The sequence below is a fragment of the Pseudorca crassidens genome, chromosome 1 (genome assembly GCF_039906515.1).
Source record: "Pseudorca crassidens isolate mPseCra1 chromosome 1, mPseCra1.hap1, whole genome shotgun sequence".
In the NCBI taxonomy this organism is placed as follows: domain Eukaryota; kingdom Metazoa; phylum Chordata; class Mammalia; order Artiodactyla; family Delphinidae; genus Pseudorca; species Pseudorca crassidens.
The window spans coordinates 195083914-195110303 of NC_090296.1; the positions used below are offsets into that span (position 1 = coordinate 195083914).

A 26390-nucleotide genomic window follows, 5' to 3' on the forward strand; every position below is an offset into this window, starting at 1 on the left:
AACTCAAACCACAGTGGGCCTCCCCCCTCCTCCCCAGACACCGCCCAGTCCCGTCTCTCCCGCCTATGCCTCGCATGAGGCAGAATCTGGCCACGGTCACGTGCTGTCCCCTCTCGGGACCCGGCGGGAGTGTCCCCTCCATCCTGAACCCTCAGGTCTCCTCCGAGGGGCTCCTGTCCCTCAGCACCCGGCTAACAGGCCCGCAAGACCGTCTCCACACGGGTGCTGTGTGTCTGTCAGCTGCAACCACTTGGTGTGCTGGCTCCACCCGGACTTACTGCACGTACTGCCTCCTCACCGGCTCGCTTCCCAAATCTTCTAAAGCCCATCTCCCTTCCCGCTTCCTGGAAGCTGTTCCCTTGCAGGAGACCTTGGGGTCACCCAAATCCTCCCTCTGGGTCATATTTCCCCTTGATTTCTCCACATTCTTTCAAAAGTTGACGCTCCCGGGATGTCCCTGGCGGTCCAGTGGTGAAGCCTTCGCCTTCCAGTGCAGGGGATGCAGGTTGGATCCCTGGTTGGGGAGCTAAGATCCCACATGCCTCGTGACCAAAAAACCAAAACACAAAACAGAAGCAATATTGTAACAAATTCAATAAAAGACTAAAAAAAAAAAAGTGGTTCACATCAAAAAAAAATCTTAAACATTTTTTTTAAAAAAGAGCTGATGCTCCCACTTTTCTTACAGGCTCTCCTTTCTCGGCCGGCTGTCCCCGCTCTGCTCTCTCTCCATCCCCCTCTCCTTTCCTGCATCCTCGAGTTCTTCCTTCTGTTTCTCTCCAGCTGTGTCCCCCAGGCCTGTCCCTAACCCTCCTTCCTCATTTCCTGTGGACGTTCCCCGCTGTGTTCTCTTCCTTCAACTGTCATCTTTCAAGGGGCGACGCCCAGTTCGGTGAGGCTTGTCTGGTGCCGGGATCTCTCTGGAACTCATCCCTCTGTCTGCATCTCCCTGCAGGGAGCATGCGACCCTGTGCTCTGTGGGACCCCGTCCCCAGTGCTTTGGGGGCAGCAGGCAAGGTCATCGGGCGGAGCTGGGACGGTGGTCCAACTGCCCTCGGGCTCCCCACGCTGGACAGGTAGGCGGGGGTCTCCACTGAGGGGCTGTGATTACACAAGCCTGGTCTTGGCTTCCCCCCTTCAGTTGGGGGGGTCCAGGGGCCTGACCTGGGGGGCTTCCTCTCTGGGGACAGTGGTAGAGTGTGGGTGGGACTTCCATCCCCAGGGTCACCTCTGAGTTGCTCCCCAGCACCAGCCTTGGAGGGCTGTCATTAGATGCCTAAGCAGCCCCTGGTTTACAGCCCATCCGAACTCTTCCCTTCTTCTCAATACCCCCACACGAGAGCGCCTTCTGCCACACGTATGCTTTTGCCCAGGCGTCAATTCCAACAGCAGTTGCAAAAGCTCTCAAATTTGAATGATTTGGGGCTCACTCCTTGCTGCCCGTATCCAGTCAGTTGGCAAGACCTACTGGCTCTGCGACGGTTCCCTCACATCCATCACTTCCTCTCAGTAGAGCCAGGTGAGTGCAGGGTCCACAGGTAGACTTTGACCATGGCTTCCCTACTGGGCCGCCCAACCCCTGCTTCTCTCTTCCTCTTCGATCTCCCCACTGAGGGTCGACTGTGGGGTCCCTGAGAAAGCCTGCAGAAAAAAGCACCGATTCCACTGCTTGGCTTTCAGCCTCTTTGTGACCTGCCCCCCAACTGCCTTTTCGGGGTTTCTCCTTCTTTCTGTGAATCCGACTAAACTGATCACTTTACCTTCTTCCACATATCTTCTCAGCCTACTCCTTTGGCTTCGCCCACCTCTTTCTGTTAAAAGCGTGTTCATCTTCAAGGCTCAGTGGAAACCTCACCTCTTCCCTGAAGCCTTTCTTGACTACATTCTTTTCTCTTCTTAATCCTTAAATGCCCCAAGTCTTAAATTCTACCTTACACAGTAGGCATGTGTTTTGCCTCCCCGATTAGACAGTATGTTCCTTGGGGTCAAAGACTTTGTTGGTAACTTTGCATCCCACGTACTAACTTAATGCAAACAAGAAACTCAGTAAATTTCCCTGGAACAAAACGCCCAATTGCCCAGAGATAGATCTACTCTAAGAAGATCTATCACCAACACCAAAGCCCAGAGACTAACACTTGTCAGTGTGACTACGTCTCGGGTTTTCTTTTTGTCTCTTCTCTGCTGTGATCAGCGGCTTATAATAACATTGACGTTTTAAGCCTCCCTATCGTTGGGTGGCTCTGGTTGGTTTCTATGAGGACTGTCAGTCAGCAGCTCTGTAGTTAAGTACAGATCACATTCTTTTTCCGCAACAGTCTCTGGCCCCTCCCGCACTGTAGGCACGCAAGCTGTGGCCGGAAGACTGTTCAATGTGCGCACATCACGGGAGAGGCTCTGGGGCTTGGGGCTGTGTTGATGCTCAGAGACAAGATGTGGCCTCCAAGGAGACGTTCTTCATCCCTGTGTTTGCCTGCAGCGTTCCCTGTGGTTCTTGTGCCTACAGTGTATGCCTGCTGAAACACCCCTGCCTCGACCAATGGGCTGCCCCCTGCTTCATGACCTAGACTGTCTCTAACCTGGGAAGGAATCCCCGTCTCCTCTCCCCATGTGTTGCTCTTCCATCCGCTCCACTGACAATAAAAACTTAAAGTATTTCATTCCATAATTGGAGATGACATTGCAAATACCAGCAAAGCCATCCAAGCCACATGGGTTTTTCTAATTGAAGTACAGTTGATTTACAATGTTGTGTTAGTTTCTGGTATACAGCAAAGTGATTCTTTTCATGTTCTTTTCCATTATGGTTTATTACAGGATATTGAATATAGTTCCCTGTACATACTATAGTTCCCCTGTGGTATGACCTTGCTATTTATCTATTTTATATATAGCAGTTTGTATCTGCTAATCCCAAACTCCTAATTTATCCCTCCCCCGCTTTCCCCTTTGGTAACCGTAAGTTTGTTTTCTATGTCCGTGAGTCTATTTCTGTTTTGTAAATAAGGTCATTTGTATCATATTTTAGATTCCACATATCAGTGATATCATTTGGTATTTGTCTGACTCACTTCACTTAGTATGATCATCTCTAGGTCCTTCCATGTTGCTGCAAATGGCATTATTTCACTCTTTTTTTATGGCTGAGTAATATTCCATTGTATACATGTACCACATCTTCTTTATCCATTCATCTGTTGATGGACACTTAAGTTGCTTCCATGTCTTGGCTATTGTAAATAGTGCTGCTTTGAACATTGGGGGACATTATCTTTTCAAATTAGAGTTTTCTCCAGGTATATGCCCAGGAATGGGATTGCTGGACCATATCAAGCCACAAGTTTAAACTAACACTATAGTGCTAACTACTGAGTGAAGGCAAGAGGTGGGCAAAGAGTCTGGGGTACCCAATCCAGTCTTTGCTGACCTTGTCGAGAGCAACATATGTCATGTTTCATGGCCGGGCTAAGCAAGGGTGTAACTGAAGGAGAAGTGGTCAAAGTGCTTCAGAGACCAGCTTGGGGAGGACCAAAATACGGCCAGGTGTTAACTCCTGACCGTTAAAGCAAGACCATTCAAGCTTCACCTTGCGGGCAAAGCTGTCCTTCCTTAACACCCTTCCATTCACGGCTGTCCCTGCCGCTCAGGGTCTGTCTCTCTGATCTTCCTCATTCTCTGCTTCTCTCTTGGGAATTGGCTTCGGGCCGGACATTGCTCCTACTCTCACCTGAGAAGGGTGAGCAAACGCTCCTGGAGCACCGCCATCCCCAGCCGCCCAGTTTTCAAGAGGCTCCACACCCTGCCCCAGCCCACCCCTAAAACACACAGCGGGAAGAGAAGAGGCCACGCAGATGCCGTCGATTCACCAACAGCCGGGACCCTCGCCACACCCTCATTCCCTGCGACTCAGATACTTGGTGGGACAGCGCAGTCGCAGGTTTTAGACAAGATTCTGTGTGGGTTTGCTGGTGAAAGTCTCCAAGGACTCAGCTTACTCCGCCCTCTGAATACCCGTGGCTTCAATTCTTTCAGAAGCCGGAACTGGGAGCCTGGACTCCGGGATCAGACGCTCCTGAGTCTGAGTCCTGATTCCCGCACTTGCCGTCTCTGTGACTAGGCAACGGACGAACCCACTCAGTTTTTTTTTTTTTTTTTGCGGTACGCGGGCCTCTCACCGTTGTGGCCTCTCCCGTTGCAGAGCGCAGGCTCAGCGGCCACGGCTCACGGGCCCAGCCGCTCCGCGGCATGTGGGACCTTCCCGGACTGGGGCACGAACCCGTGTCCCCTGCATCGGCAGGCGGACTCTCAACCACTGCGCCACCAGGGAAGCCCAAACCCACTCAATTTTATCCTCTATCAAGAGAGAAGAAAATGGCACACACCTCCTTCGTTTGTTGGGAGGATTGAATTAAATAATCCATTTCGGAGCTCGGCACAATTCCTGGCACATGAGAAGCACACAAAGTATCTTCCTTATTATATTATTTAGAGAAGTAGATTAACCCACATTTTTCTTCAAATTTCATTAAACCATATTCATTCTACCATCCCTCCACCTACCCAAGCCCGGGCCCCACCGAGCAAACCCAGGAATTGTTGTTTGTTTTTTCTTGAATTGAAGTGTAGTTGATTTACAATGTTGTGGCATTTTCTGCTGTACAGCAAAGTGACTCAGTTGTACATATATAGACATTCTTTTTTTGTGTGTGTGTGGTATGCGGGCCTCTCACTGTTGTGGCCTCTCCCGTTGCGGAGCAACAGGCTCCGGATGCGGAGGCTCAGCGGCCATGGCTCACAGTCCCAGCCGCTCCGCGGCATGTGGGATCTTCCCAGACCGGGGCATGAACCCACGTCCCCTGCATCGGCAGGCGGACTCTCAACTGCTGTGCCACCAGGGAAGCCCTAGGCATTCTTTTTTTAATATTCTTTTCCATTATAGTTTATCCCAGGAGATGGGGTATAGTTCCCTGTGTTCTACAGTAGGACCTTGTTGTTTATCCATTCTAAATTTAATAGTTTGCGTCTACCAACCCCAAACTCCTGGGAATTGGTTTTGAACCCAGTTAAGGTCCTTGACGTCCTGTATGTTCCCAAAAGTGTGGTGCAGAACTCTTTTGAAATTTTGTTCCAGTTTCTGCTTTTTCTGGTCATCGGGATAGATGACCACACACAGGTGGCCTTGTGTTCTTTCCCAGGAAGCCCACGGGCCAGTGTTGCAGTTACAGGTTTAGGTTCTCTGGGGTAAGGTGGGGTTGGGCACCTCTGGGGAGCTGATGCTGGCTGTAGCATCTCCTCTTTTCCAGGAGGTTCCCTCAGGGCTGATCCAGCTCTGTTGGAGGGTGGGCGAGTCTAGAAGAAACATTTTTGGGAATTCCCTGGTGGTCCTGTGCTTAGGACTCTGCGCTTTCACTGCTGAGGGCCCGGGTTCAATCCCTGGTCGGGGAACTAAGGTCCTACCAGCTGCGTGTGTGGCCAAAAAAAAAAAGAAAAAGAAGAAACATTTTTGAGATTGTTTATGTTGTGACCTACCTGAGACAAATTGGCCATTCATAACCATCAGGCCCTTGTAAGGATTCATGGTTGTGGGTCATCACACAAAGACAGAGGTAGGTGAGTTTGTTCCATAACACCATTATCTATCAAGCAGGTGGTTACAACAAAGGCAAGTCTCAGAGAACTGTCACACCTACAAATATTTACTAGCGAGCTGGCAAATCCTGGTCGTGGAGCCTGTTCTGTCAGTTCCATGAAATGGCAGCTCTGTTTTCTGAGACATTCCATCCAGGACCTTGCATGAGAAGTTTGCCTAAGGTGGGCTCCATGATATCCTAGCAGGAGGATTCGGCAGGCGTGGTCAGGACCGGGTGTCTGGAAGCCTGGACACAGGACTGCGTCTGGAACCTGGGGCTCTGTTCCAAAGTACGCAGCAACAGGCTTGCAGGGGCAGGAGGGTCCCAGCAAGGCCACGATGTTGGAAGCCGTTCCACGTGGCTTCACCCCAGTCATTTCACCAAATTCAAGTCAGTTATAAAACCCATTATGCTAATTATCAAAGCCCCACGGTGATCAGAGAGAAAGCTAACTGAAAGGCCTAGAGATTTCCTCTCTGGAATATGGGCTTCTGATTAGTCTTTCAAGCTAAATAAACACCCCTCAATTGAAACCCCAGTAAAGAATGGTGAAGATCAGGGACTTCCCTGGTGGTCCAGTGGTTAGGACTTTGCCTTCCAATGCAGGGGGTGTGGGTTTGATCCCTGGTTGGGGAGCTAAGATCCCACATGCCTCGTGGCCAAAAAAACAAAACATAAAAAAAACAAACAAAACAGAAGCAATATTGTAATAGATGCAATAAAGACTTTAAAAATAGTCCACATCAAAAAAATCTTTAAGAGGGCTTTCCTGGTGGTGCAGTGGTTGAGAGTCCGCCTGCCGATGCAGGGGACACGGGTTCGTGCCCCGGTCCGGGAGGATCCCACGTGCCGCGGAGCGGCTGGGCCCGTGAGCCATGGCCGCTGAGCCTGCGCGTCCGGAGCCTGTGCTCCGCAACGGGAGAGGCCACAGCAGTGAGAGGCCCGCGTACCGCAAAAAAAAAAAAAAAAAAAAGAATGGTGAAGATCAAAATTCACACACACACACACACACACACACACACACACACACACACACACCACCTTTGCTGAAGTACTTAAAAGTAAATTACAGACCGTATAACAGCTTACAGCCCTTCAAATGCCTTTTGTTGAAAATTTGTTTTATTGAAGTATAGTTGAATTACAGTGTTGTGTTAATTACTGCTGTACGGCAAAGTGACTTGGTTATACACATATATACATTCTTCCTCATATTCTTTCCATCATGGTTTGTCACAGGGTATTGAATATAGTTCCCTGTGCTCTACAGCAGGACCTTGTTGTCTATCCCAAATGCTTTCTGCGCTACATCCAAATCAGAAAAAAGGCACTGCTTATAGTTAGCTACCAATTAAAAGAACTAGCCACAAAATCAGAGGATGAAGGCCACATCTGGGCTCAGTCCTGTGGCCAGTAAGGTAGCTGGCTGCCTGCATGGCCCTCATCACTCGGTCAGCTGGCCTGCCGTCTCTCCAAGTGTCCCCAGAATGACTACACATTAAGATGTGGAAAACTCTAGGGGCCTTTGAAAAGGTAGAGCTTGGGGCCTTGACCATCTGCTGCAATGGCTCATGGGAAGCTGATGGGGGAAAGGTCCTGAAAAAGGAGCCTGGGGGAGATAGTCCCTGCTCACGGAGGAGTCATGAATGAAAAGAGGAGGCTAGAGCTAACAAATTCGACAACCTAGAAGAAATGGACAACTTTCTAGAAACATAGAGCCCACCAAAACCAAATCAAGAAGAAATAGGTAACTTGAACAGATCAATCAGTAGAAGTGAAACAGAAGAGGGGGCAGCCTGGCAAGACAGAAAGCTTGCAGAACGTGACCACTCAGTTCCAGCCAAACACCACAGAGGAAACTGTGGTTTCACCTTCACTCCCACCAGCAAAGGCTGAGTGGGGAGCCTAGACTACTACCCTTCCCGGGTTTGGGGTAATGAGACACCTTCTGGGGTGGTGTCAGAGGAAGCCCATCAGAGAGTCAAAACTTTCACCCCTGCCCAGAGGTAATGAGGTCACCCATCCTGGTCTCATTAGGGGACACACAGGGAGAGTAACAAGGCATCCCTGTGCCTCCCACCCAGGGTGGTATCAGGGAGGACTAGCGGGGGCCTAAACTCCCACTCCTGCTCTACAGTAACAGGGATCCCCTCTCCCCTAGGTATCAGGGGAGAAACAGTGGAAAACCTGAACTTCAACTCCAGGGCAGTGTCAGAGGGGCCTGCTAAAACAGAAGATTTAAATAAGATCCAATATTACTCAGCCATAAAAAAAGAAAAGAATGAAATAATGCCATGTGCAGCAACATGGATGGACCTAGAGATTGTCATACTAAGTGAAGTAAGTCAGAAAGAGAAAGACAAATATCATATGATATCACTTATGTGTGGAATCTTAGAAAAAAATATATATACACACACACACACAAAAATAAGATCCAGAGTTTCCCATCATAATACCTAAAATGTCCAGGCTTCAGTGGAGAATCACTCATCATACCAAGAACCAGGAATATCTCGACTTGGATGAGAAAAGACAATCAACAGGCCAATACCAGCTTTACACAGACGTTAGAATTATCTGACAAAGATTTTAAAACAGCCATCATAAATATGCTTCAAAGAGCAATTACAAACATGCCCCAAATAAATGAAAAATAGTCTGAGTAAAGAAATAGAAGCTATAATGAAGAACAAACTGGAAATTTTAGAACCAAAGCCACAATTACCAAAATGAAAACCTCATTGAATGGGCTCAACAGAAGAATTCAGGGACAGAGGTAAGAATCAGTGAACCAGAAGGTAAAACAATGGAAATTACCCAATCTGAACACCAGAGAGAGAAAAAATGAACAGAGCCTCAAGGACCTGTGGGAAAACACCAAAAGATTTATGTCAAGCAAGTCCCAGGAGAGGAGGAAAAGGATGAGACTAGAAAAATATTTATAGAAATAATGGCTGAAATATCCTCAAATTTGGCAAAAGACATAAACTGACAGATTCAAGAATCTGAGAGATCCCAAACAGGAAAAACTCAAAGAAATCCACACCAAGACACATTACAGTCAAACTTCCGAAAACTAAAGACAAGGGGGAAAATGTGAGAGCAAGGAGAGAGAGAAACACCTTACCTATAAGAGAGAAACAAATGGAGTAACAGCAGATTTCTCACTAGAAACCATGGAAGCTAGACGAAAGTGGTACCACACTTTTCAGGTGCTGACAGAAAAGAACCCTCAACCCAGAATTCTATATCCAGTGAAAAGTCCCTTCAGGAATGAAAGGGAAATCAAGACATTCTCAAGTGAAAGAAAACTAAGAAAATTTTAAACTAGCAGAACTGCTCCAAAAGCAGGGCTAAAGAAAGTTCTCTAAACAGGAAGTGATAGAATATTGGAACATCAGGAAAGAAAAGAGAACAGAAAGAGTAAAAATATAGGTACATATCATAGACTTTCCTTCTCCTCTGGAATTTTCTAAATTTTGTTTGACAATTGAAGCAAGAAATATAACACTGTCTGATATGGTTCTCATTGTATGTAGTGGAAATATTCAAGACAATTCTATAATGGGGAAGAGTAAAGGGAAGTAAAGGGAGGTGAAGTTTGTACACTTCACTCAAACTGGTTAAATCTTGATATCAGTAGACTGTGATAAGTTATGCATATAAAGGAGTAGCACAAGAGAAATTTTGTAGTGATTAAATACTTCTATATCTTGATTGCAGTGATGATATGAGTCTACACATGTGGTAAAATGACATAGGACCACACACATGCACATTACAATAACGTAAATATTCTGGGTTTGATATTGTATTGTATTGCACTATAGCTACAGAATATGTAACCATTGAGGAAAACTGGGTGAAGGGTACACAGACTTCCTTGTACTATCTTTACAACTTCCTGTGAATGTATAATTATAGTTGCCCTTCGGTATCTATGGGAGATTGGTTCCAGTACCTGCTGCAGACACCAAAATCCATGGATAATCAAATCCAGTCATTGGCCCTCAATATTTGGGGTTCCACATCCTCAGATTCAACTAACTGTGGAAAGGGTAGTACTGTACTTACTATTGAAAAAAACTGCATATCATTGGACCTGTGCAGTTCAAACCCATGTTGTTCAAGGACAGACTGTATTTCAAAATTAAAAGTTTTTTTATGAAGTGAATATAGGACATCATGATAACATATGAATGGAAAGCAGTAGACATTCTTAAAAATGAGAAGGTTATATCTTTTTTTAACATCTTTATTGGAGTATAATTGCTTTACAATGTTGTGTTAGTTTCTGCTGTATAACAAAGTGAATCAGCTATATGTATACATATATCCCCATATCCCCTCCCTCTTGTGTCTCCCTCCCACCCTCCCTATCCCACCCCTCTAGGTGGTCACAAAGCACCGAACTGATCTCAGTGTGCTATGCAGCTTCTTCCCACTAGCTATCTATTTTACATTTGGTAGTGTATATATGTCAATGCTACTCTCTCATTTCATCTCAGCTTACCCTTCTCCCTCCCCGTGTCCTCAAGTCCATTCTCTATGTCTGCATCTTTATTCCTGTCCTGCCCCTAGGTTCATCAGAACCTTTTTTTTTTCTTTAGATTCCATATATATGTGTTAGCATACGGTATTTGTTTTTCTCTTTCTGACTTACTTCACTCTGTATGACAGACTCTATGTCCATCCACCTCACTACAAATAGCTCAAATTCGTGAGAAGGTTATATCTTCATCAGGACTTTTGGGGCTGTAAGTGACAGAAATCTGAATCCAGCCAGTTTAAGCAAACCAGAAATTTATTAGCTCACATAACTTCATCTCTTAGTTTTTCTTCTCTCTGTGAAGTGGTCTCATTTTATCCTGTAGTAGCCAGCCTTCCTTCAAGCGACATGACTAAAGAGTAACCATCTTAGAGCTGTAGATCCAAGAGACAAGGGGTTCTGTCTGTCTGTCTGTCTGTCTCTCTCTCTCTCTCTATTATCTTTATCTATCTATCTACCTATCTCTATCTGTATATCTATCATCTATCTCTATCTATCATTTATCTCTATCTATCATCTCTATCTATCTATCTACCTATCTATATCTGTCTATCTATCATCTATCTCTATCTATCATCTATCTCTGTCTATCATCTATCTCTATCTCTATCTCGCTAGCCATCTATATCTATCTATATATCTACCTATCTAGCTAGCCATCTATACCTATCTATCTACCTATCTATATCTATAATCTATCTCTATCTACCTATCTATACCTATCTATCATCTGTCTCTATCTATCTCTATCTACCTATCTAGCTAGCCATCTCTATCTATCTATCTATCTAATCTATCTAATCGATCTATCTACCAACCTACCTGTCTATCTACCTACCCATCTACCTACCTATCTATTTATCTACATAAATGCGACACCCCAGGAAAGGACCCTGACTGACCTGTCCTGTCACATGCCCATCCTGGGCCCATTACTGTGGTCAGGAGGAGGGCTATTGTGACTGACAGCCTGCCCCTCCCCTTCCCCACCCACCAAATGGGAGGGAAATGCTGTTAGCAGAAGGGAGAAATTCTGGGTGGCAAATATATTAGATGTCCACTACAGAGTATCCAGTTGTCTTACAGGGATTATAGAAGTGAGGGGATGGTAAGGTTTTGAAAGGAGAGTAAATAGGGTTCCTGGACCTAATTCCGTGTGTCTGGAGGCTTACCCACACCAGCAAGCAATTCGTGGATGCCAGCAGCTTGTCTGAGAATGCAACTCAATTCTGACACCATCTACCCTGGGATAAAATCGGATTTCACAGGTAAGGGGCTCAGTCCCACAGGACCACCCTCTATTACAGATGCTGTTGCAAGCTTGGGTTGTTACCTGTACTTCTAACCCACTGGTTATAAATTAGAGGTTCCCCCGACCCCCTCTTTGGGTTCAATTAATTTGCTAGAATGGCTCATGGAACTCAGGAAAACCCATTTACTGCCTAGATTACTGATTTATTATAAAAGGATGTTGAAGGATACTAGTCAACAGCCAGATGAAGAGATCCATAGGGTGAGGTCCTGAACAAAAGAGCTCCTGTCCTGGTGGAGTGTGAGGCCAGCACGGTGGCACGTGGAGGTGCTCTGATTTCCCCATGTGGAAGCTCTCCAAAAAAAAAGAGCCAGAAAACTGTCTTTGGGTTTTGTTGTGGTTTTTTTTTTTAATGGAGGCATCATTACATTAGTCATAATTGACTAAATCATTGGCCACTGGTGATTGATTCAACCTCCAGCCCCTCTCCCCTCCCTGGAAATCAGGGAAAGTTCCAACCGTCTAATCACAGGGTTGGTTCTCCTGGCAACAAGTCCCCACTTAGATGCTTCTAAACATCACCTCATTCACATGACACGTTTATCACTCTCAACACAGGAAATTCCAAGGGTTTGAGGAGCTGTAAACTAGGAACTGTGGCCGAAGACCAAACATAGATGAAAAACATATTTTTGTCCTCTGAATGACCAAATATATATTTTTTTATAAATCATAGTATCGCAGAGAGAAAGACCACAAAAGACATAAAACAGGGCACAAAAGAGGTAGGAGGGTAAATATCAGAAATGGGAAAGGAGGCAGCAGGGCTGGCAAATGGCTCCAGGTCAAAGGTCCTTCAGGCCCAGGACGGGAACCCATCCAGCTTTCAGGGAGGTATTTGAGATAAGAGTCAAAAGAGTTCCTTGGAACTTTGAAGAATTTTTGTGAATTCTCTTTTGGAATTCAGAAACCCAAGCAAGTTGTAGGCAGACAATAAATGTGAATGATTTAATTTCTGGTTAGAGGAAAGACAAGGTAAAAACCATAGGAAACTTTTTGCTTCATGGACCAGTCTTCAGATAACACAAAGCTGAGAGCCAAGTCAGATGGATAAACAGGCAGAGAAATAACAACAATAAAAGGAAGAGAGCAGAGGGGAGAGGGTGGAGTGATGTGAGCCTGTGTCACTGGAGGAAACATGGTGACGGCCACCTGATGTGAGTTTAATTCTTGCATCTCACAGTTACTTGTATCAGAGAAAGAAGATGCCCCTGGACCGTAGATCCCACAGCCTCTAAGGGGAGGCCGGGTATACAATACTCCTATTAAATGACTTGGCTGGAGGGTTCGACACGCTTTCCAGGAACTCCCAGGTGTTCAGGGCTTCATTGTGAAGAGGTGGCTATAAAACCCCCCACCCGCATGAAATTATAACCGGCAGGATCAACGACTTCCTCTTCTTTTTTGTTTTTTTGCGGTTTTTTTTTTTTTTGGCTCTGAACTATGTGTTTGCAAACAGAAGTATAAATAACAATCGCCGGCCTTTTCTCTATGCCTACCGTGCCAGAAATTTTCATCTCGTTGGATCACTCCAGCAGCCCTTCGAAGTGGGTCATATGATTATTGCCACCTGCAGAGGAGGGCACTGGGGTGGAGAGCCCGTATTCAAATGCGGATCTGATGCCAGAGGCTGCATTCTCAGCTTCCTCCCCAAGGCTTTCTGCTGGAGCGGAATCCTAGCTATTTTCCCCCAATGCACGTGAACCTGCTTTTTCACCTGTACACAACTGGCACTTTCTAGAGGCAGGGGGTCAATTCAGGAACACTTTGCGATGCATTAGGATACTTTCATACCAAATAGAATGATTTGCTGTTGTTATCAAAACAGAGATGAACTGTCTGAGTCATACGGTAATTTCTTTCCAACTTGGCTTCAGCGCCCATTGCTAAGTAATTTCCAAAGTGGGCCAAAGGCGTGAGAATGACTTGAGTGATGTCATGATTAGGCAACACGATTACCACCCTGGGAGGCTGAGACCTGGATTCTAACGTGGCGCTTACTTCTTGCCACCCCTCCTCCACCCACCCATCCATCCAAGTTCAGATTAAGCGAGTTGCTCCCCGTTTTGTGGTTTTTATCTCCTAGCCTTGCAGCTGCCTGACACACTCTCATCTTTCAGGCCGAGCTGCCAATTTTCCATTCCGGGTTCCAGAATTCAGACAAAGAATCACCCTCCAAAATGATGTCGGAGGTTTTTTTTTTTCTCTCTCTCTCGGCATCAGTGTTTTTAATGGAAACCTGATTCACTTGTCACCAAAAAAAAAAAAAAACCAGAGTGCTGCATCAGAGGATTTGGACAAAACCTCTGTCCTGGGATCCTATTTCTGGGCACACAGCTGATCACCCTGTGTGCTGAGAAGAAGGCGTCAGAGAAAAGCCCAGAAAGGCAGCGCTTCCCAGGGGTTGGATGGAGGTTTTCTGAGGCCCCAGGGGAACGTTCTTGAACAGACGATGTCCTGACACATGAGAGCACCTAACTGTGTCAGTTCTGGGAGGTTCACCATCTCTAGGATGAAACATCCACAATTCAACAGTATCAGATATAACAATATTCAGATTCAAAGTGTTCTGAATACATACATACCACCTTCTTGATTGTTCTCAGAGATGGGCTCTGCCACTAACCAGCAGCTGGTCAAACTATAAATTGGGAAAGATTTTAGGAACCTCTGCTTCATGGGTTTTAAATGAGAGAAGGGACGTGGATCAGAGATCTGGCCCACAGAAAGCAGTAGAAAGAGGTAGCTCATGGTGGGAATGCTCGTTCCAATTATCTGCATCAAAAATCTGTTTCTACCATTTACTAGGCAGGTGAGTAGAGTTAGTGACTCGACCTTTCAGTTTCCTCATCCAAAATGGGGTGGAAATGATAACAATAGCATCTCCTCATAGAGCTGTTTTGGGTATCCAATGAGTTAATATGTGTGAAGCATCTAGAACCATCCTAAGCACATAATATGTCCTTCATAAGTGTTTTCTACCGTTCTTATAGGAAGTGTCCAATAGATGGTTTGTAGAAATGTATTATTTGGGGAAGAGTGGTCCCTTTTATGTAATTCTATACGTGGTCTTTAACCCTACAGGTTAGCATTTATTTTTGAAAAAGATAATATTTCTTTTCTTTTTAAAAAATTTTTTATTTACTTACGTATTTACTTTATTTATTTATGGCTGCGTTGGGTCTTCATTGCTACACGCGGGCTTTCGTTGCGGCGAGCGGGGACTACTCTTTGTTGCGGTGCGTGGGCTTCTCATTGCGGTGGCTTCTTTTGTTGTGGAGCACGGGCTCTAGGTGCACCAGCTTCAGTAGTTGTGGCACGTGGGCTTAGTTGCTCCGCGGCATGTGGGATCTTCCCGGACCGGGGCACGAACCCGTGTCCCCTGAATCAGCAGGCGGACTCTCAACCACTCTGCCACCAGGGAAGCCCCCCACGTTAGCTTTTTATTATTTTTTAAAATTTTTATTGGAGTATAGTTGATTTACAATGTTGTGTTAATTTCTGCTGTACAGCAAAGTGGATCTGGTATACATATATCCACTCTTTTTTAGATTCTTTTCCCATATACGGCATTGCAGAGTATTGAGTAAGAGTTCCCTTTGCTATACAGTAGATCCTTATTAGTTATGTATTTTATATAGAGTAGTGTGTATATGTCAATCCCAATCTCCCAATTTATCCCTCCCCCCCATCCCCTCGGTAACCATAAGTTTGTTTTCTCCATCTGTGACTCTATTTCTGTCTTGTAAATAAGTCCATTTGTACCATTTGTTTAGATTCCACATATAAATGATATCACATGGTATTTGTCTTTCTCTGTCTGACTTACTTCACTCAGTATGACAATCTCTAGGTCCTTCCAGGTTGCTGTCAATGGCATTATTTTGTTCTTTTTTATGGCTGAGTAACATTCCAGGTTAGCATTTTAGATAGGTACCTACAGATGGCCTCAGATAGACATGGTCATCTTTGCCAGTACATAGAATAAGCACATGGCTACAAGGTCAGAGTTCAGGGGAAAAAAAAGATAAATAATTTTTACTGAGCATCTACTATGTGCCAGATACTTCACATGTATAGACTCAATCAATCCTCACGACAACCCTGAAGGTAAATGTACTATAGGTGAGAATAAATGCACTGAGAAGTCACTGACCGCAAATCGTAAAGCAGGAAGCAACAGGCCAGGATCTGAAGACCATCTGACTCTGAAAGTCCACGTCTTCCCCCACCTCCTGCCTTGGGAAGGAACTCAGACCGAAGATCTATCACCCCCTGCTCAGTGATGCCCCACTTCACTTTTAACAGGAGGCAGTGTCCTTCGCTCCACATTAGAACATTAAAGAGGCAGACACGCCTGCTGACAGTTCCCACTGAAGTGTGAATACCTGATATGAGGTCCTTTCCTGATACCAGATTTGGTATCAAAAGGGCACTGGTCCCAGAAAAGGGAGGCCAGATCAAATCTACCTCACCACTTCATACTTCCCTGGTCAGTGCTGCTTGCTCTGGAAATCTCTAATTTTTAATGTCTGCCACTTATAGGGTTGGCAGACTTTAAAATATCTATTAGTTTTTAGTATAAGTATGTCCCATGCAGTATTTGGGGCATACTAAAAAATTACTTGTTCTTTAATCTGAAATTGCAGTTTAACAGGGTAGCCTGTATTTTACCTGGCAACCCTAGTTCTTGGACCTGAAAGCTTTCCACTGAGATCACACAGACAGAAGGGATAAAGATACCATCACAAAGCGTCCTGACATCAGAGAAAGAGTCCCAGTGCCTTCCTAACCCACAAGCTTAAAATGAACTTTGAGCTACACTCATGAACGTGTACACTGGGCTTGGCAACAGCCTGTCCCCAGGGTCCCCAGACCTACTGACCAAGGGAGTGGTTACCAGGTGGTAGTGCGGGCATGAGGAGGAGGGGCAGGATGGGTCCTCACACTCTGCCCTTTTTTATTTTTATTTATTTATTTATTTTTGCGGTACGCGGGCCTCTCACTGTTATGGCCTCACCCATTGCGGAGCACAGGCTCCGGACGCGCAGGCTCAGCGGCCATGGCTCACGGGCCCAGCTGCTCCACGGCATGTGGGATCTTCCCGGCCCGGGGCACGAACCCACGTCCCCTGCATCGGCAGGCGGACTCTCAACCACTGCGCCACCAGGGAAGTCCTGTGCTGCTACTCTTGACCCTCGCTTGGTGCTGTTCAGGGGGAGATGGAACAGGCGGCCCCAGTCACTCTCCAACCCAGCCTCCTGCTTCTACTATGGCAGTGATTAATCAAAGCCTTGACTCTGACTTTCACTGTTACTTTCAGTCCTAATCGGTTACTCCAAAAGACACCTGGCGGTCCAGCTCTCTCCAGCTCAGCAGAGCTCTCTCATGCGGGACCTTAGCTCCCCGACCAGGGATGGACCCCGAGCTCGCTGCAGTGGAAGCCTGGAATCCTAACCACTGGACCGCCAGGGAAGAGCCCCTCCAGCCCAGCAGAGCTCTTGACAACACCGGTCAGCCCAGTGGTCCTAGAAGCAACATGAGCTACACGACTCATTCATTCATTTATTCAGTAACATTTATTCAGCACTGTAATGGGTGGGGCTCTGGCTGGGTGCCGGGTGTACACAGATGAGTGAGATCTGTTCCATCACTGACAGGAAGGTTACACTGCTGTTGAGGCATGTGGCCCATGAATTATGACAGTGTAGTTAATTCTCCCATCAAGTATTTGCAGAAAGCTTAACTTCTCACTTGAGATCTCATATAGTCCTCAGGATGACTCTTTCAGATAAATTTTATGATTATCTTTATGAATAATTAAACCAAGGCTCAGAGGATGAAATATTTTGCTCAGGGCCCCACAACTGCTCAGTGACAGTCAGGATGCAAACTCAGGACCTCATTTAACTTCAGTGCCCTCGCTCCTTCATCCCAGCTAGAGATATGTCCTCTTAGGACACATACGACGGGGCTGATTCTTCTTGGGGTTAAAGAAGGAGAGGAATGCTATAATACCTCAGGACTTTGAAAAAATAAAGTGCTGTGTGTGATGGTTACTGCTACATCATCATCACAATTTACACTCTTAGTACTTCTTTTTTAAAAGTATAGTTGATTTACAATGTTGTGTTAGTTTCAGGTATACAGAACAGTGATTCAGTTTTTTATATATATATATATATATATATATATATATATATTCTTTTTCAGATTCTTTTCCATTATAGGTTATTACAAGATATTGAGTATAGTTCCCTGTGCTATACAGTAGGTCCTTGTTGTTTATCTATTTTATATATGGTAGTGTGTGTCTGTTAATCCCAAACTCCTAATTTATCCTTCCCCTCCCCTTTCCCCTTTGGTAACCAACCATAAGTTTGTTTTCTATGTCTGTGAGTCTATTTCTATTTTTAATAAGTTATTTGTATGATTTTTTTTAGATTCCACATATAAGTGATACAATATTCATATTAGAGTTTTTGTCTTTTCAGGATATATGCCCAGGAGTGGGATTGCTGGATCACATGGTAGCTCTATTTTTAGTTTTCTTAAGGGCCCTCCATACTGTTCTCCATAGTGGCTGTACCAATTTACATTCCCACCAAGAGTGCAAGAGGGTTCCTTTTTCTCCACACCCTCTCCAGCATTTATTGTTTGTAGATTTTTTGATGATGGCCATTCTGACCGGTGTGAGGTGATACCTCATTGTAGTTTTGATTTACATTTCTCTAATGATTAACCACGTTACTTTTAGTACTTTTAATAAGTAAGATAAAATAAAAGGTCCAAGTCATCTGTAAGCCATCATGCAAAGACCTGCGTCCTCCCTACAGTGGAAAGTCCCCTGCGGTCTCTGTCACCCACTGACCTCATCCACAGTCAGTTGCTCAGAGGCTGTACTGAGGACACAAATATTCAAGACAGTGGTGCAAATGGCCTTCTTCAGGAGGGATTTTGGAAAGTCCGTCTTTACATAAAGACCCATTAAACTCAATGACTCTCAAAACACGCTTTCTCTTTAGTGAGGTCCTTTAAGGATCAGACTCCTCCCTGGACATAAAAGAATCCATTTAACCCATCTCACCAGCTTGAAGGAAAAAGCAAAACATGGGTGTTGGCAGAACGCAGGGTGACAATACAGGGCGCAGCCCTCAGAGCCAGGAGGAGGGCAGAAGCCAGCATGAGGTAATCGCCTCCTCCCTAGAGCATTTCCTCTCAGTTTCCAATGAGGGTGAAGTTGTTGGCAAATATTTCAGATAAGTGCTATCGTCAGGGTCCATTCACTGGTGCTCCAGAGCGTGTTGGGGCAGAGACGGATGCCACGGGGCCCAGCCCTGGCCTGTGCCCTCCAAAGGTGGCGTCGGAATCTCACTGGTTTACTCCACCCCGACCTCTCACCCTTCTTCCCCTCCAGGCTGAAAAATGCAGCCGTTCACACCAACTCTGGAGGCCTTGCCCCTTGGCTTTGTTTCTGCCCCTGAAACATACTGCAGCCACAGAGCAAATCCAATGTTCTTTTTTTTTTATTGGAGTACAGTTGATTTACAGTGTTGTTAGTTTCAGGTGTACAGCGAAGCGAATCAGTTATACATATGCATATATCCACTCTTTTTCAGATACTTTTCCCATATAGGTCATCAAAGAATATTGAGCAGAGGTCCCCGCACTATACAGTAGGTCCTTATTAGTTATCTATTTTATATATAGTAGTGTGTATATGTCAATCCCAATCTCCCAATTTATCCCCCCGCCCTTATCCCCTGGTAACCATAAGATTGTTTTCTACATCTGTGACTCTATTTCTGTTTTGTAGATAAGTTCATTTGTACCCTTTTTATTAGCAAATCCAGTGGTCTTGTCTCAGGTCACCCTCAGATGGACGTAAATCACTTGGCCGCAGTGACCGTGACCCTTTTTCCTCTTAGATCTCAGTTCCTCCTGGACTATAGAGGTTCAAGGTACAAACAAAAAAGACTGAATTTTATTCTGCCAGGTTCGATGGTAGCCACATCATAACCTCACTTAACCCAGCCTTCCCGGTTATCAGATAAGACTAGTATGTGCATTTATCGCCTGAAATTTTATAGAGTACCTTGTTTATTGCAGAAGGCTCCTGGAGGGCTACAGGCTGTCGTGCTGCTCTTATTGGCTATAGAGTAGTAACAGCAATCATTGGAATCCCCATTCATTTGCATTCCTTCTCTTAATAAACATCTATTGAGCGCCCACTGCATGCAGGTCCCTCTGCTGGATACCCACGGGGTACAGAGACACAATCTCTGTCCTTCCAGAACATACCATTTCCTACTGAAAGCAAGCCAGGCAGAGTACAGGAGGGGAGGAAACTAAGGTCCTGGGTGGTGTGTCCTATTGGTTCCACAAAACTTGACACTGTGAATAACCACACAAGGCTGTTGCTGAGGCAGGTCCCTCTTTAGCCATGTGAGAGGCAAGGCCCTGGCAAGCCCCGAGTCACCCCTCATTGGGCTTTAATGCATGCAGGTCGTTTGGTGTCTGCCAAAGGCCGACAGAGTTAATTTCAGGTCTGTGGGCACTTTGGGGCTTTAAGTGCAGTCATTTAAAATTCATGAGAGGCCAAGGAGAAATAGCTGGCTCTCCAGCCTTACTGGGCGGCCTTACTGATCCCTTACTCGTGAGGGATCAGAGGAGCCACGCCCTAGTGGGGCTGGGGAGAGCGATGACTCACCCTGAGCCATTAGGCAGGGCAGGAAACAGCTGATTCTAGGCGGGGCCTGCGTCCCCCGGTGGACAGGTTGCATTAGGATCTTGGCAGGAGTTTAACTGCAGCTCTCCATCTTTCCTGGGTTCTTCCTGGGAATTTGGGGAAAGAGAGTTGAGCGTTAGGATGTGCTAAGCTAGACAAACAGGAAGGAAATGTGGGGGTTTGCCAGCCATCACCTTAGAGTAGGTGACAGCAAATCTGAACTGCGGAGCCTCTCAGGGAGATGAGTGGAACCAAGAGAAGCACAGGACAGACAAGTAACCCTTTCCACCCCTTTGGCTTTGGAGCTCAGAGCACCTGGTAAGAACCCCCAAAGTTGTGGTTTTCCAGGAACTGCCAGCAGCCTGGAGAGACCCTCTTGTGTGAGTTCCATGGAACCTTGGCTTGGCCATGGTGACCTCAGCTTACTTCCATTCTCTGCATCTCGAAAATCCTCATTTGTATAATGAGGTTCATAACATCAGCCACCTATTGGGTTGTGTGTGAGGGTTAATGAATAAAACGTATGAGACACCTAGAACAAGGTACAGCTCAGAGTAAGGGATTAATCAATGTTTGGCTCTTTTGAGGGGATCAAGAGGAAGGAAGGCATGGGTCAACACCGGCAATTGGTAGGGACGTTGATTGTTAAATTATGGCTGGAAGTAACCTTACGTTCTTCCTGGTGTTAATAAGCCACAGTAACACATCTTGCTGCAGGAAGTGACCCTGCACCTGGTAAACCCAACCTGGATACAGTTCTCTCCTTGTTCTAAACCCGAGGCTGTACTTCCTTCATTGTCTAGAGCAATGCATCTCAAAATGGAATGGTGCATAAATCCCCTGGCAGTCTTTGTAAACTGCAGATTATGACTCAGTAGATTTGGGGGTAACTGAGACTCTGCATTTCTAACAAGCCCCTGGGTGATGCCACTGCTGCTGCTTCACAGACTTTGAGTCCCCAGGATCTAGCTAGCACAGTCCAACAGAACTTCCTGTGATGGTGGAAATCTTCTGTATCTGCACTGTTCAATACGGTAGCCGTGAGCCATAATCATATTTTTCTGTGGGGCACTTGAAATGTGATACTGGAAACTGAAGGTTGAAATTTAACTGAAGTGTAAATAACCACAAGTGGTGAGTGACCGCAGTAGGGATCAGCACAGCTCTAGACACTTGTGTCCAGGAGGTCAAGGTCATGAGTTGGATCCTTGTTAGAGTCCCAGACAAGGCTGTGTTCAGGACCACATATTACGTATTGGATGACAGTGGGAACTGAGCAAAAGAGGAAAATAGCTCTACCCAGACTGTCTGTTACTGAACCAAACTGGGGTCCACTCACCTGCTGCCTGGCAAAGCCAATCTACTGACACTGGGTCGTGGTGAAGGAAAGTGCAGCGTTTATTGCAGGGCGCCAGGCAAGGAGAATGGGCAGCTAATGCTTAAAAGACCCAAAATCCCCAATGGCTTTCAGGGAAGGGTTTTCTGGTTTTTGGTTTTTTTTGGTTGCGTTGGGTCTTTGTTGCTGTGCACAGGCTTTCTCTAGTTGCAGCAAGCAGGGGCTACTCTTCGTTGTGGTGCGTGGGCTTCTCACTGCGGTGGCTTCTCTTGTTGGGGAGCACGGGCTCTAGGCACGCAGGCTTCAGTAGTTGTGGCTTGTGGGCTCAGTAGTTGTGGCTCGCAGGCTCTAGAGCGCAGGCTCAGTAGTTGTGGCGCACGGGCTTAGTTGCTCTGCAGCATGGGGGTTTTCCCAGACCAGGGATTGAACCCATGTCCCCTGCATTGGCAGATGGATTCTTAACCATTGCGCCACCAGTGAAGTCCCTGGGGAAGGGTTTTTAAAGGCAGCATTTGGGGTGAGGATTGCAGCTTGTTGACTTTCTTCTGATTGGCTGGTGGTGAGGCAACAGGGCAATGTTTCAGGAATCTTAACCATCAACATTCTGGTTCCAACCAGTCTGGGGTCTGTGTGCTTGTTGTCAGCATGTAGTCAGCATCCTCCACATGGGTGGGAGTCTTAGTTTCTGAAGAACAACTCAAAGAGATGCATAAGACTGATACATATATCTCTTGAGGAGGAACTCTGTTTTAGGTATCATTACTTTTTTTGCTCACCTGCTTTTCCTTTGTTTCTGCAATCCCTCACTTCCCTAATTAGTAACTGCTTGAGTCTGTTCTTTGGAACTCAGGGAAGGCCTAGGAGACTAAAGCCTTTTTCTACAAACAAGAAATGGGGGACACAGAGGGGCTTTTGTACCCGGGAGGGCCCCCACAGTGTCCTCCTCGATTTCAAACCTACACACCCAGAAAATACAGTCAAAATATATGCTCTGGCGTCTGTAATTGTTGGTAAAAATAACCTTCCTATTTGAAGACAAACTTCCTAGCAGAGTTGTCTGATCAACTCCCTTCCTTCACCTCTGGACCTGGGGCTAGAACCACTGTTTATCATCTTTGTGTTGGTAAAGAAAAAATAAAAAGAAGGCACTTAATTAACATTGAATCAGCGATAACCTCAGCTCCGTCATTTTAAATCCTTAGTTGTTTTTCCCGCATGTCTTCAGTGGGTGCCCTTGATATCCACACACATAATAGAAATAGACATTCTCTGAACTTAAAAAATGGAAAGTTGAATGAAATTAAATAGGTGAAAAGATCTTTCTCTGACTATATTGATAAATAATAAGGTAAGAACTTGGAATGTTTAGTGAAGAGGAATTTTCTTCTGGTTAAAAATTACATCCAAGTCTTCAGCTTTCTTCCAGGGTGTTCCAAATAATCTTTGATTTCTGCCAGCACTCTCTTGGATGTGGTTCACTGGTCAAACATCCTGGATAAATAGTGATGAGACTTTCACCCATATCGGTGACAAAAACTGACTCTGATCCGGAGCACGGAGCTGGATTCTGAATAGACACTTCGAAATGGATATGATAGGAAAGGCAGCTCTGTGTTTCAATGCGTCTTTATGAGAAATGTGCCCATGCTCTTACCTGCCTGGGATGTGACATGGAAGAGATCAATTTCAATTGTCTCCGAGTCACAGTACTGATTTTAGAAATGACATGGCATTTTTTGGACACTTTGCATTTTTAGCATGTGAATATTTGGAACTATAGGCAACACTTTATACATACGTCAGAGTAAAGAGCTATTGTATTAACTATAGTTATATGTTATCTATAACCACAATTATGAGAAATCCCTACTGCAAAAAAGAATACAAAATTGAATTTAATAACAACTAGGCCTTTAATGCTTACCTTTAAAATTTTTTTTTACTGAAGTATAGTTGATTTACAATATTGTGTTAATTTCTGCTGTATAGCAAAGTGACTCAGTTAGACACATGTAGACATTCTTTTTTGTATTATTTTCCATTATGGTTTATCATCTTTTATTTTATGATACTAGAAAGTACTTTCTATACCTGCATTGCTTTTATTAAACATGTTATAGGAATGAGATATATTGAGAGACTATCCAGTATATGCCCTCATACTATGCTACCAAGATATGTGTGTTGAATAAGAATGATTCTTTTTTTTTAATAAATTTATTTTATTTATTTATTTTTGGCTGTGTTGGGTCTTCACTGCGGTCCGTGGGCTTCTCATTGCGGTGGCTTCTCTTGTTGCAGAGCATGGGGTATAGGCACCTGGGCTTCAGTAGTTGTGGCATGTGGGTTCTGGAAGGCAGGCTCAGTAGTTGTGGTGCATGGGTTTAGTTGCTCCATGGCGTGTGGGATCTTCCCGGACCAGGGATTGAACCCATGTCCCCTGCATTGGCAGGCAGATTCTTAACCAGTGCACCACCAGGGAAGCCCCGATTTGATTCTTATTCAAGAACAAAACTGAGTTTCCTGCTGTAGTGAATAGTGAAATGGGGACCTTTACAATCAACATCACATAGAAATTACAGTGGGATTAAACATTAAAATGCCTTAGAAATGGACTATAAAATATAGGAAGCTTGAACATTTTGTTTATTATGACAGAACACCTACTAGATGAACTCTCAGATGAGGAAGAATTCTAGTGGTCCAAGGAATAAAGGTGCATTTTTCTCTTTTCTTTTCTCTTTTTATTGCCTCCCCTGTCCTTAATTTCCCTTTCTAGCTATCTCTGTTCTTCAGCTGTTAGAAAGGTTTTCTTTATTTCTTTGTCTATCCAATATTTTCTTCCACTGGAAAGATGTCTCCCCTTAACTGGCCGTCAGATGTACCCATGCAAGATGTGACAGAGAGCTATAAACAACACACCCAGGATCCCTTCCCACAGGCAATTTAGACTGTATCTGGGGAGACAACGCTGCATGTACGAAGCGATGAGCAGAAGTAAATATGTGATTGAAAACCACTCACATAGAAAAGCTAGATTGTTTGACCACAAAAAGGAGAAGGGAAAAAAATCTCCGTGAGGATTCGTGATGTAAGGCTAAGGGCTGGGAAGTAACTGCAGGAAACAAGGCCAATATACTGAGCGTCTGGGAGAGGCTAAGCCTCTAAGACTAAAAGTTTATTTGGCAATAATAGCTCATTTAGGCAGAAGCAGTCTGGGCACAAGGCCACAAATGTGAGCGCTCCTGAAAAAAAGCCCTTGACAAAGCTTGTATTGTACACTGTCGGGTATGGTCAGGCTAGTTCTCGCTCTTCAGTGATACCTGGACCTACAAATGACAACCTGGACATCTGCTTAGAAGAATTAGAGAAGTACTTATAGGGATCACAAACTCTGGAGTAATGCAGGGACCTGAGATCTGGTGCCTGGACCAGAATCAGGCAGAGCTGGGTCATCAGGATCTCATCCAAGCTCTTCTGTGTCATTTGAAGATGCAAGTTCCTTTTGTTTCATTAATTGCCTTTCAGGGAAAGTGCTGGGTAATGTTTGGCCGGGTCTAAGTAAGGATACTTCTTTGACCATCAGCCTTGGGGAAAAGGTTGGACTAAACCTATGGTGATTTTTACATAGTACTTTTGGAGTTGTATCTTGGCATTGTGAGGTGCATTCTCGATAAAGTGTGTTCTCAAAAGCATGTTGCTGAGGGTAAGAGAAGAAGACAGAAAATAAAAGCCCATGAACAGTCAAGGTCTTAGGAAATGCTACAGGAACTGACGAATAAGAAACAAGAGTTTGGTCTTGACAAATAATGAAACCGTAGAGAATAAACGAGAGAAAAATATTGAATGCTATGATCACTTAAGAATTTTTTAAAAAAATTCACGGCTATAAGTTAATGAGATCAAATCGAAAATGACCCATGTTGAAATCTACAATAGCAGAGATAAGAAGATACAAAAACATCTTCAAGTCTGAGAAGTAAGGGGCACCGGTGACATTGTGTCTGCATGGCAACACAGATTTGAAAGGTTAAAAATTCACACAAACAATTATTTTCTTCACTCATGCAGATGCCTAGATTGCTGCCTTTCCCACTGCATTGGTGAATAGGCCTTTGTCTCAAGGGTCCTTGAGACTCAGCCTTTGTTGAGAATCCCTGGGGAATGGGGAGGAACAAGTCGGGGCAGTTTAGAAGACAATCCTTTCTTTTTTATGGAACAGATTTTTATTTTTTTATTTTTGTGGTACGCGGGCCTCTCACTGTTGTGGCCTCTCCCCTTGCGGAGCACAGTCTCCAGACGTGCAGGCTCAGCGGCCATGGCTCACGGGCCCAGCCGCTCCGCGGCATGTGGGATCTTCTCAGACCGGGGCACGAACCTGTGTCCCCTGCATCGGCAGGTGGACTGTCAACCACTGCACCACCAGGGCAGCCCTGTATTTTTTTAATGTTATTTTTTTAAGGTTTCTAATCAGTTGACTTTATTTTTTTCATTAAAATTTCTTTTTTAATTTATTTATTATTTCTTTTTATTTTTGGCCGTGTTGGGTCTTCATTGCTGCGTGCGGGCTTTCTCTAGTTGGGGCTACTCTTCATTGCGGTGGCTTCTCTAGCTGTGGAGCATGGGCTCTAGGCATGCGGGCTTCAGTAGTTAAGGCACGCGGGCTCAGTAGTTGTGGCTCGCGGGCTCTAGAGTGCAGGCTCAGTAGTTGTGGTGCGTAGGCTTAGTTGTTCCGTGGGATCTTCCCGGACCAGGGCTTGAACCTGTGTCCCCTGCATTGGCAGACGGATTCTTAACCAGTGCACCATCAGGGAATTCCCATTAAAATTTTT

At 45.2% G+C, this 26390-nt stretch overlaps 1 long non-coding RNA gene across 1 annotated transcript in view; it reads right to left on the reverse strand.

Moving 5' to 3' along the window:
* Positions 1-19004: 19004 nt before the first annotated feature.
* The window catches only part of LOC137206078 (uncharacterized), a 36770-nt gene continuing 29384 nt past the window's right edge, over positions 19005-26390 (reverse strand). The window contains exon 2 of the long non-coding RNA XR_010934422.1: positions 19005-20329. This is a non-coding gene — a long non-coding RNA (uncharacterized lncRNA). The remainder of the gene's footprint in view (positions 20330-26390) is intronic.